The sequence below is a fragment of the Amblyomma maculatum genome, chromosome 2, assembly GCF_055883805.1.
Source record: "Amblyomma maculatum isolate TAMU_Amacu chromosome 2, ASM5588380v1, whole genome shotgun sequence".
NCBI classification, from domain to species: domain Eukaryota; kingdom Metazoa; phylum Arthropoda; class Arachnida; order Ixodida; family Ixodidae; genus Amblyomma; species Amblyomma maculatum.
Genome location: NC_139345.1, coordinates 128575368 through 128587553, shown reverse-complemented (window position 1 = coordinate 128587553; position 12186 = coordinate 128575368).

Below are 12186 nucleotides of genomic sequence, written 5' to 3'. Positions count from 1 at the left end.
TCCTCGCTTGAGGCGAGCTAGGGAAACAGGGACAATGTGTCTGCATCACTGCGAAAAGCAGGGGAGCCTTTGAAATAGTGCTCCTAAGTGCCTCTTGCCCCTGCGGACCATAATAGAGAATTGTGCTCGTACTGTCACCCCCGCCAATTTGAGGGGCGAGAGGGACGTGCGCGCGACTATGTATATACATCAATGGTATTATATATATATATATATATATATATATATATATATATTATATATATATATATATATATATATATATATTGTAAACAATTGCAGTGGCCGCTCGCGCGCAGGCATTTGTGGACAGTGCTCGGACACTTGCGCGCGAGCGATGCGAACTTGTTGACCGTCTGTACTTTGTAAATAATGTACAAAGCTCCCACTGTCCTTTCTTCCTATCGCTCCCCTCTCTACTTCTCCTCGCTATCCTCTCCCTATCCCCTTTTCCTTCCCGCCGGCCGCAGCTCAAGTGCTTCAGTTTTTTAGAGAGCAGTTGCCGCGGCCGGCAATACTTTTTTCCTTCTTTTTGATTATTAAAAAAAAATAAATAAATCAACCACTACCACCACTACGACCTACCGTGGTGGGGGTGGTAGTGATTTATTATTAATCGAAAATAAGGAAAAGAGTGTTGCCGGCCGCGGCAACCTTATCTAAAATCTGAAGCACCTGAGCGGCAGCCGGTGGGAGACAAGGGGATAGGGAGAGGATAGCGATGGAAATACAGAGGGGAGCGACAGGAAGAAAGGAAAGGGGAGCTTTGTACATTATTTACAAAATACAAAAAGGACAACGAGTTCGTGTCGCTTGAGCGCAAGTGTCCGAACACTGTCTACAAATTCCTGCGCGCAGACAAAGGAGACGGCACAGTTGTCATGGACAAGGACAAGTATATTGAGGAAGGCATTAGACAACTCTCTAACCCTAAATTCTATAAACACCTAAAAGCGGACCCCACTCTAGAGCATCAAAACTTCATAGCAGGAACTCTAAATGAGCTGGTGAAAGGTGGGGACATCTCCCTACGATTATGCAAAGCCCTGACCGCCTCACACCCGTCGCCGGGCCGATTCTACGTGCTTCCGAAAATTCATAAAAGGGGTAACCCTGGCCGCCCTGTAATATCCGGCATCGGCACAATCACAGAACCAATCTCCAGTTACATTGACACATTAATTGGACACATACCTGGAACACACCCATCCCACATACGTGAAACAAACCACCCTTCGCGAAATAGCAGGTCTAAATCTTCCTCAGGGGGGCTTTCCTTGTAACATTAGATGCAGTCTCCCTATATACAAATATCCCGAATTCCGACGGCATCAAAGCTCTAATTGAGGCATATAATCAGAATAGGAAGGAAGGATCCCCCACTCCAGAAGTTCTAGAGGTATTGACGAAACTAGTACAAGAATACAACAACTTTGAATTCGACAATGAACACTACTTACAAATTAACGGCGCCGCCATGGGCAACTTATGCTAACATCTTCATGCATAGCCTTGAATCTTAATTTTTACTTAACAATCACTCCTGCATTTCATTCAAAACTTCAATTTCCTCCATCCTAGCATATCCTTCGCGCACACATATTCCCGAAACGAAATTAACTTTCTGGATGTTGACAATGCGGTCCATGAAGGTTCGCTTACCACCAGCATATACAGAAAATCCACGGACCGGCAACAATACTTACATTTTCAAAGCTTTCATCCTCATCATTCAAAAACAAGCATCACATATTCTCAGGCTCATCGATTCAAAATAATTTGTTCTCAAGATCAGGACTTTGCACGAAACGCAAAACGTATGCGGGAAGTCCTGACTAAACGGCGATACCCGCCAGATATTGTTGACGACGCCATGAAAAAGGCATATGAACTCAACCGAGAGGAAACACTGGAGGGACGCCCACGAAAGGAAAAAAATAGACCGTCGAACAAGTCTGGTACTCACTTTCACGAGTAACCCCCCAAACGTGAACAAAATCCTAAAGAAACATTTCAACATTCTAGAACAGAGCGAACATCTCTCCAATATTTTCGCGACTGCTCCCCAGGTTGTCTACAGACGACCGAAAAACATCCGCAACATTCTAGTTCACTCAAAAATAGGTAATAACTCACGGTTGGGGTGCCGGCCTTGCGGAAAGAGTAGATGCCATGTGTGCAAGAACATGCAGACATCAAGCTGCGCAACAAGCACAGCGTCAAATTTTAAGTGGAGAATAGATGGTAACTTTGATTGCGATGCCTGAAACGTCATACATCTCCTAGAATGTGGTGTATGCCGCATGCAATATATTGGCATGACAGCTACCCCTCTACGGATGCGATCTAATAATCACCTTGCTCATGTCCGTTCTCTGCCCAACCTTCCTTTCTCAAAACATACGAACCAGAAACAGCACTCATTCGACTCAGTCAGGGGGATTCAATAATACTCGGGAACGGGAGCAACGTGAGTCACACTTTATTTATAAGTTTAGGGCGATTTATAATGGGATAAACGAAAACATTGGGGCAATGTCTTCTATACGAGCCCTGCAAGTTGAATGCTAAGCTCATATATCAATCATTCTCTCTTAAAAGTTTTCCTCGTTTCCCTCCGGTTGTTCTCTCCTTTTTATTTTTCGCTTCTTTGAAGTCCTCTATATCCCACTTCTCACAAAAACCTCCTTCATGCTTGGCGCTCACATCTTTTAGCGAGAACCTCAAAGTATTTCACCATTCTACTGTCCCGCAGAATTTTTTTGTTCTTTCTTTTTTTCCTCCGAGGTTCATCTCTCGTCGCAAGCTGCTTACCGCTCTAAGCAGGCTAGAACTTCACTCGCCGCTGACAGGTTCTTCTAACCAGCAATGTCCACCCGGTTGTGTTTTTTTTTTTTCATCTTGTTGGGCCAGCGGGTCCGAGCAAGGGAGGGGAGGATAACAGATACAGCAAAAAGGAAAGAAAATTTTTTTTTTTCAATGGGAACGCACTCATCATTCATAGTCCGCCACTTCTCGCAAAAATCTTCTTCACGCTTGGCGCTCCCATCGTTTAGAGAGACTCGCAAATTATTTCACCATCTGCAGCAAACAGCGTCCCCCACCTCTTCCTTTTTTTTCTCTTTTTTTTTTTTTCTCTCCCGAGGTTGTTCCGCCGCTGCCTGTATTGTATACAGCTAACTCCCGGGCGGCGCCTTGGGTGAATGACCCTTTGTGCCTACTACCCTACTCTCCGCTCGTGTGTGTGCTTGTGTGTTGTGCGTACGCAGCTGGTTCACCTGTATGTACCCATATTCTGTTTTTATCACCTCTTGAGTTGTACCCTCAGTTTTGAGAAAGGCAGGGCTCCTGTCGAAATGTCGACTTCAAATATATATATATATATATATATATATATATATATATATATATATATATATATATATATATATATATATATATATATATATATATATATATCACCAAATATTTTATCTCTCGTTGTGAATACGCTTCTGCAGTATTTTGCTGACACAAGCGGCCTGTCTTCCCGGAGACCCTCGCCGACCTCCGACGGAGCAGAGCGTGTTTTTCATGCTCCCTCAACTTCGGACTGGCCTGGCCGCGCGCTTCGTCTCCTCGCGTTGAGCCCCTCTTGCTCGAACGTCTTGCAGCCCCTGGCCCGGGCCTGGGATAATCACCTCCCGGGGGCCCCGGCCATGGAGTCCTCCCAAGAAACCCGCCGCCGCGAGCTGCGAAAGCAGGCGGAAATCAGCCAAGGGGGATTTCGCTCGCACAGCGCACGCCGCGACAGGTCTTTCGATTCGTCACCGCTTTTGGGGAGATGGATCGAGTGCATGTAGCACAGCGCGCTGCCCTAACTCCGGAGACAGCGAAGGAGACGCTGCGCTCCATGGCCCTTCCAGCACGTGCTGCTAAGATTGCGGCGCAAGCGGATGAACACGAGGAAGCCGCCATTGCCAGCTCGGCGCAGCGCCTGCAGCCACCAGCCAGAGGGGCGGACCGCGATGAGCGATCGTTATTCTTTAGGCTAGCTCAGTTAGGAACAATCTGATGTCTTCTATTTGCATTACTATGGATATGAAAATACACGAAAACTGAAATTATTTGCATAGCGAGGAACTATCTCACGCACGATCAGAAAATGTACGCAGGCCTGAGCTACCTGGGCTGTGAATCGGTCTGCATGTTATATACTGATTGAAACTCTGTATATTGCACTCGTAATTAACCTCATGCAAGTGATTGGGGGCAAATGACTAGCTTTACTCTCAAAGGTCAAGACATAATCGGTATCACTGGTGAGCGAAAGAGCACATGTACGACTTACAAGACAAACAGCAGGAAAATTACGGACCTCAGAAACGCTTCTGACTCCATCTAGTTAGAGTCGATGGAAGCCCTGGCAAGATCTCGAAAGTAAAATGTTCGGCGAGATTCGAAACAACTAGCTGAAGCGACACGATATGTTTTGTCCGAGGAGGATAATTTCTGCGGGCTATCCTCCGTAGACGCACAGGTCCTGATTCGCCGCATCATATTGAGGACCGCGTAGAGCGGCCCGCAAGGAACACGCTGTGTCTTTGGCACTGGAACAATATCATGCCTCTCAGCAGGCGTTTTTCGTTCCTTCTTGACTTTCGACAAGTGTGCAGGGCAGTCAGGGAAGGCATCGTCACCGCGGTGTACGTACGAATGAACGGGTCCCTTGTAGTACATGACTTCTAATTTTTTCGACATGAGGTGAGGCTCAAAATGCTTCTCAGATAAAAGGTCAATGCTGCAGCAAACGGTAGCGTAGTAAAGCACTTTCGTTTAATCTTCAAAACACCGAAGCCCCGGCGGCAACCCCCCCTCCCCCCCCGCCCCCCAATAAAAATACAGTCATGTTGAAGTCAAACAACCATAGAGACCGAATTGGATGTCCGTGTCGAAAAAAAAAAACATGTTAAACGATCAGGTCCATTCGTCTCACCTGAACCACGTGAACTGGTTCACGTGGCGCTGCACTTCACCATTCGTTTCAGCAATGCAACATAGCACCCTCTGCACCACGCCGTTCGTTTCAAAAAGTGCAGACGTCATGCAGGTCGATTTCACGAAAAGTTCTGCAAAACTGTAGGTCCTTTAGATTCAGCTGCACTCTTTGAACCAGTTCCGTAAAGTTCTGCGGCGGTGCCGCAAGCGTACAGCGCCAGTTCCAGCAGTTCAGGTGCAGCATCGGCACCAGCTGCTTCCAAACGAATGGTAGAGTGCAGGCCGGCCGTCTGCTAGCCTTGGCGTCGCCAACACGCTGCGGTCGGCTGTGTGCAACATCGCGCCAGAATGTCCTGGTTAACTTGATATATTTTCAAATAGCACATGACAACGGAGTTTTGGCATTATCCAGCCGCGATGCTTTTGGCCTCTGCGTTTTAATAAACGGCACTTGTCAACGAGAACACGATTGAGTTCGCCAAGGTAACATATATGCATGCTGATTATACGTATACTTCAATCATGACTATGTGCGCTTCGATCGCCGGTGATAGAAGCGCACATGGTCATAGGATTGAAGTATATAATCAGCATGCATCACAGCGCATGCGTGTGTCAACTTGTGAGAACGCGTAGCCGTTACCTTGGCGAATTCGATCGTGTTCCTGTGACAAGTGCCGTTTATTACAACGCACAGGCCAAAAGCATCGCGGCTGGATGATTGCAAAACTTCGTTGTCATGTGCTATTTGAAAATTCATCAAGTTAACCTGGACGTGGGCGTCGGATGACGCGATGTTGCACACAGCCGATCGCAGCTTGTTGGCGACGCTAAGGCTAGCAGTCGGCCTGGCCTGCACTCCACCATTCGTTTGGAAGCAGCTGGTGCCGATGCTGCACCTGAACTGCTGGAACTGGCGCTGCTTCCTTGCGGCGCCGCCGCAGAACTTTACGGAACTGGTGCGAAGAGTGCAGCTGAATCGAACGAACGATCGCGTCCGCTAGGGTGCCACGGCCGGTCTCGAGGGCGAGCGCGCTTCTCTTCGCGCGCTCACCCTTGAGACCGGCCGTGCCCTAGCGATGGATGGATGGATGGATAGAATATAGGAGCGTCCCATTTGAAACGGGGTGGTAGCAGTAGCTACCATGCTCATTTTTCTCCCTTTATCTTAATTATTGTTTTATATTGGTTAACTATAGCATCATTCTATTTGTTAAATTTTTGTTTCTACGTTACTAACATTACGTCACTTCTCTGCTTTTAAGCCACCAATAGTCGTTTTTGCTAGCTTCCACCGCCGGTTTATTCACCCGGCCCCTGGTATCTCTAAACCCCAGAGCTTCGGGAACAGTGACTTCGCCTGCATCAACTTCCGGATGGATACCATTACATTCGAGTATAATATGGTAAATTGTTACACTGGAGTTACCACGTACAACACATGCGTCATTTTAATTGTTAAATTTCTTTTTGTAGCTGCATATTCTAAGGCACCCTGATCTAGCTTCAAAAAGTAGGGCACTGCCTCTTGAGTTATCAAAGAAAGCTTCCTTCCTGATCTGCCTTTTCCACTTTCGGTATAATTCCGCACTCTCTTTCTTTTCCATCGAATTTATCCAATTTCTACATTCTGTGTTTTTCACCTGTTGCGTTAAGCTCTTTATTTCTCCGTCTTTGTAACTAGCATACTTACTAGTTAGTTTCCTGGTTCTTTTCCTCCATTGTGAGTCAACGCTTTTTAAGTATAGATATATAAATACTTTAGCTGCCCATCTGTTACTGTCCAATTTCCTCAAGCGTTCCTCATATAATATTTTACTCTGAGCTTCCCGTACTTCGAAAGATGTCCAGCCCATATCTCCCTGTACCGCCTCATTTGTGGTTTTGCCGTGGGCACCTAGTGCTGATCGTCAACGGCTCTCTGATATATTTCTAATGTCGACTGTACCTCTGATTTTAGGCACAAAAACCGCATTTCCGAAAGTAAGTCCGGGCACCATAATTTCTTTCCAAATACCCCTCAAAACATCATAACTGTTGTATCCCCACAATGCCCTATGCTTCATTATCCCGGCATTTCTTCGCCCTTTGGCCTTAAGTGATTGCTCATGCTTTCCAATGTATGCCAATCCTTCGTTTACCCATACCCCCATATATTTATATTCTGCTACTCTGGGTATTTCATGGCTTTGTATTTTAAGACCCTGATCAGTTCAGCCGTTGAAAATCACCAGACCCGACTTAACTGCACTAAAACTGAAGCCTAGAGCGTCCCCTTCGTCTCCGCAATACTTAACTAGAGTTTGCAATTCTTATAAACTCTTAGCTAGCAGCACAATATCGTGTGCATACATCAAACCGGGTAGGCGCTGCTCTATCGTCTTTTGTTTGTTTGTTCTTCCTTTTTCTAACTTTCTTCTTTCTCCCTTTCACTTTTGGCCTGCGCACCAGTTTTGGTGCCGATCCGTTTCAAAGGGTATGGCCCTGAGCATCATCATCATCCACCTAATCTATACGGCAGGTTAAAAACTAGGTTACTTTTTTGTATCCTCCGTTCCAGGTTTATCATATAAAGCATGAACAGCAGCGGTGATCGAGGACAGCCTTGTCATAATCCTTTGCATACTTTGTCATCTTCTGTACTTCTTAATCCTTCCCATGTAATTTCTACTTTGTTATCTCGGTATATTTTCTGTAGGAACTCTATTATCTCATAACCGATATCTTCTTATTTTATTATGTTCCACAGGAGTTCCCTGTTTATGTTGTCGTACACCCCGTTTATGTCCAGGAAGGCCAAATACAAAGGTCTATTTTTCACTCTAGATATTTAGATGCATTGGGTAAGCACGAACAGGCTAATCTTCTAAGCGCCTACCATTTCTAAAGCCGTTCTGAAGTTCTCCGAGTATCGTTACTTTCTACCCATGCTTGCACCTTTAATTTCACCACCTGCATGGCCAACCTGTACATAACAGATGTTATGGTAATCGGCCTGTAGCATTTTATGTGCATCCTTTCTCCTTTCCCTCTATAAATCAAATTCATTTTACTATGTCGCCAGCTGTCTGGAATTTGCTTATTTTTATGACTGTTTCCAAAACCTTTTAACAACGTTTGCTTACTTTTTGGACCAAGTTCATTAATCAGCTTGATCGGAATTCCATCTATTCTTGTAGATGTGTTTTTAAAAATATTTTTTTCTGCCTTTTTCCAGTTTAGATTGGTCAGTTCTAAGCTGCTTTGCATTCTGCTATCTTGTGTTGCTTCCTGATTTGCGGATATTACCCTATCGTCGCTCTTAAATGACTCGGCTATAACTGATGTAATGTAGTTCATTGTGTTGTCTCCCTTTAAACAATTTCCCGCGTTATCTTGAATTCGATCCTGCTTTCTTTGATTCTTTTTCTCTAGCCAGCTTATATGGTTCCAGAATTTTCTTGCTCCGCCTCTAGAGGCATCGTGTATGTCAGCCATCCAGCGATCGGGGGACTGCTTTATTTTACTTTGGATGAGGGTCTGTACCTCAAGTTTCTTTTGTCGATATGATTCCCATTTTTGGTCGATTTCCTTCGGAGATAACTGTGCTTTCTTTGCCACTCGGTGTTCCCTTGAAGAAGCCCGTCGTTGTTCAATAGCTTCCCTGATTTCCTTATTCCACCAGCTCCGTGGCTTCCTCTTTCCATTCCAGCGGTTTGCTACTTTAACCTCCTTAATTTTACTCCTTATGAGTAGTTCTACCTGTTCATAATCCCAGTCTTCCATGGGGCTTTTCTCTATTGCTTCCTCTATGTCTGCTGCTATCTGCGCTATTTGATCGTCGTTTAATTTTGCGTTGACTTTTTGTCTAAGTTGTATTTCTCTTTTCATCAAGGGCCCCATCTGCAAACTTATACGTTTATGATCGCTTCCCAGACTACACTCCCCTTCTTCGTCTATTTCCGTTTTTTGTGACCTTGCTATAAATTCCCTGCGACATTAGACAGTCCGCTTTTCTGCGTCGCCATCTATCGGCAAGTAGCGGAACGGCGAGACATCGTTCATGGCCTCCGAGATCACTTCCGCGCGCGAAACACGCGCGTGAGGGTGATCTCGGAGGCCATGCATCGTTCAACGTTCGGAGCGCGAGGCAAGCAGCGCCATCGGTACACCTTTCTCTCCCTGTTTGCGAACAATGTGACGTCATTGAAGCATGTCGGCAGGTGGGCGCACCTAATGAAAACCGGCTTCGTTCGTGGGGCAAAAGCCTCCTTTCCTGCCTGGTCTCCTTTCTGAAGGCGCGTCGCGTGAAGCTGTCCGTCGCTGTGTAGTTTTCGCCTCGAGCGTGAACTCTATATCTATTGTTAGCAACACCATGCGAATGTGAGAAGCAAAACTACAATAAATTCACTTTTGAGAACATGCCTCCCTCTCACGTTTGGTCGCTTTAGTTGGTCCACCATTCAAGTGCAATGTGGAACATAAGTGCAATGTGGAACAACGAATGCGACGCGTATCGATAGAACCAGCGGCACCCGTAAAGCAACGAAGCATGTTTGAACCACATTGAATAGTACCATAGTCCTGAAGGACTCTGACAGTACTGATGCAGAGTGCACTACTACTCACGAGAACACCCGAATGGTGCCGGCGAAACCACTTTTAGATTAGGATACGACGCGTTCGAACGCAATCTATTAGGATTACGCCTAGAATGCATTTGTACTTGAGCGATCATGCTACTGACATGTCCTTGGGAGCTGTCTGGTGACAAAAGCCAGCTTCTCTAAGACAGCCTGCAGCAATGGAATAAACTAAATGTCTAAAAAGAAATTTTTAGAGCATTGCCAGTAACTGCGTGAGCTAACCCGTTAACATTTTAGTACGATTCGCCCGGAAGGACGAAAACAAGCTAATTGCTTCTTCCTTCACATGGGTATACCCGCAAAAATCTGCTTACGGTCAAGTACAATGCAGGAATTATTTGGATTTCTCTGAATTTTGCTCTGTGCGTTTGTTTTGGCAACGATAAGAACAGACCTCTCTAGGGCTACGTCACGAATAACATATCGGAGAAGGGACGAAAGGTGTGGTTTGGCTTGTGGGCAAATCATTCTACTGCTGGCTGGGTGGTACGGAGGGTTCGGTCGCATGGAGTGACAGCTTTCTGCGTTTTTCTGAACGCTGACAAATTAACCACGCGGTGTAATGTGATAATAGATCCAATGAGACTCACGCCACTTGGTTCTTTCGCCCCAGAAGCGGCGCAAAATATGATTTCGAGTGGTGTAAAGAACGAATTAAGCGACCCACGTCATGTACTTGTAGGACACCTACCTTGGTTTTACTTTCTTCTGACGCGTGAGTTCATACAGTGTGCTCTGGGAATTGGAGGACCGAAAAGATTAAAACAAAACGAAGTAGACAATAGGAAGCTTCGCCATACTCCTCCAAGCGCCTCTTGCCTTCTTCCGCAACAGATCGCTCTTGCACCCCGTAACAATACATCTCTCCCCGGTGTAAACAACGTGACGTCAAACGGGCGTTGCCCGATGAACAAAATCGCCCGCTTTCGCTTGTGAATTGGTTTTTGTAGTGAAAGGCACTCCTCTGCCCTTCTTTCTTCTCCTGCCTCGCTATGCGTCCCAGCCTTTTTTCTCCCGGTTGGAGCCGCCTCGGTATGCTGGGTGTTTTAACCGTGGGTCCAGAAATACTTGTTTTGATGACGTAGGCACGGGGAAAGGTCACTTGATCAAAACAACTTTTAACTTGATTTCTCACTTACGCCCAAGCCAATATCTATACCTTCCCCCCATTCCTTCCAGATCGCTTCTCTTTTAAATATCGTTAGCGGCACGTTTTGTAATTTCAGAGCAAAGAAAGCGCCCGTGCGGAGGCAAGATGGGGTAGGTGCAACGATGGCTTTCGGCAAAAAAGGCTTAGCCACGGTTACGCTTAACCGAGGTTCCCGAACTTAACCACGGTTAACAGCCAATCGCGGTTAGCTGTGTTTGTCGTCACCCGGTATATATATGTGTTCCGGAGCCGCCTTTGGATGCTGCGTCTCTATAACGGGAAAGTTCTAGTTCGTTTGTGATATATGACATGAAAATTTAATCACAAAACCATACGAAGTCTCGAAGACACGAGACTAAATGTTAACGTCTTTCCTTTAACCTAAGAAGTAGGAAACCCTAGAAAGTTACATCATATTTTCAGTAAAGCAATTCCGACTACAACATTGGCGCGCGTTGTTTCGTGGAAAATACGGATTCTAACTGAGGCATTGAGGCGTCTGCAATCGGGAGAAGAAATTCAGCGCACAAACAATCATCATCATCATCATCATCATCATCATCATCATCATCATCATCATCATCATCATCATCATCATCATCCTGACTATACCCACTGTAGGGCGAAGGCATCTCCCATATTTCTCCAATTATCCTGGTTCTGTGTTAGCTGCATTCACTTGACCCCTGCGAACTTCTTAACCTCATCAGCCCACCTAATTGCTTTCTGCCGCCCCCTGCTACGCTTTCCTTCCCTTGGAATCCAGTTTGCTACCCTAAGCGACCATGGGTTATCCTCTTTTCGCACTACATGTCCTGCCCATGCCCAATACTTCTTCTTGATTTCCACTACAATGTCAGTAACTTGAGTTATTTCTCTAACCCAATTTGCACGCTTCCTATCTCTTAATGTTACCCCTACCATTTTTCGTTCTATAGCCTTCTGGGTTGTCCTCAACTTAAATAGAACTCTCTTGGTTAGCCTCCAAGTTCCAGCCCCATAGGTGAGTACAGGTAAGATGCAACTGTTGTATACGTTCCTCTTGAGCGATACCGGTAAGCTGCTAGTCATAATCTGCGAGTGCTTGCCAAATGCACTCCATTCCAATCTTATTCTTCCGGTTATTTCCTTTTCATGATCCGAATCTGCGGTTACTACCTGTCCTAAGTAGGCATATTCGCCTACTACTTCCAGTGCTTCGCTACCTAACGTAGACTGCTGTTCCTTCCCGAGGCTGTTGAACATTACCTTAGTCTTCTGCATATTGATTTTCAAGCCTACCTTTCTACTTTTCCTGTCTAGGTCATCAATCATTATTTGCAGTTCATCCTCCTAGTTACTTAGCAAGGCAATGTCATCAGGAAATCGCAGGTTACTGAGGTATTCTCCATCTACCCTTATCCCTAACTGCTCCCATTCCAAGTCTATGAATAC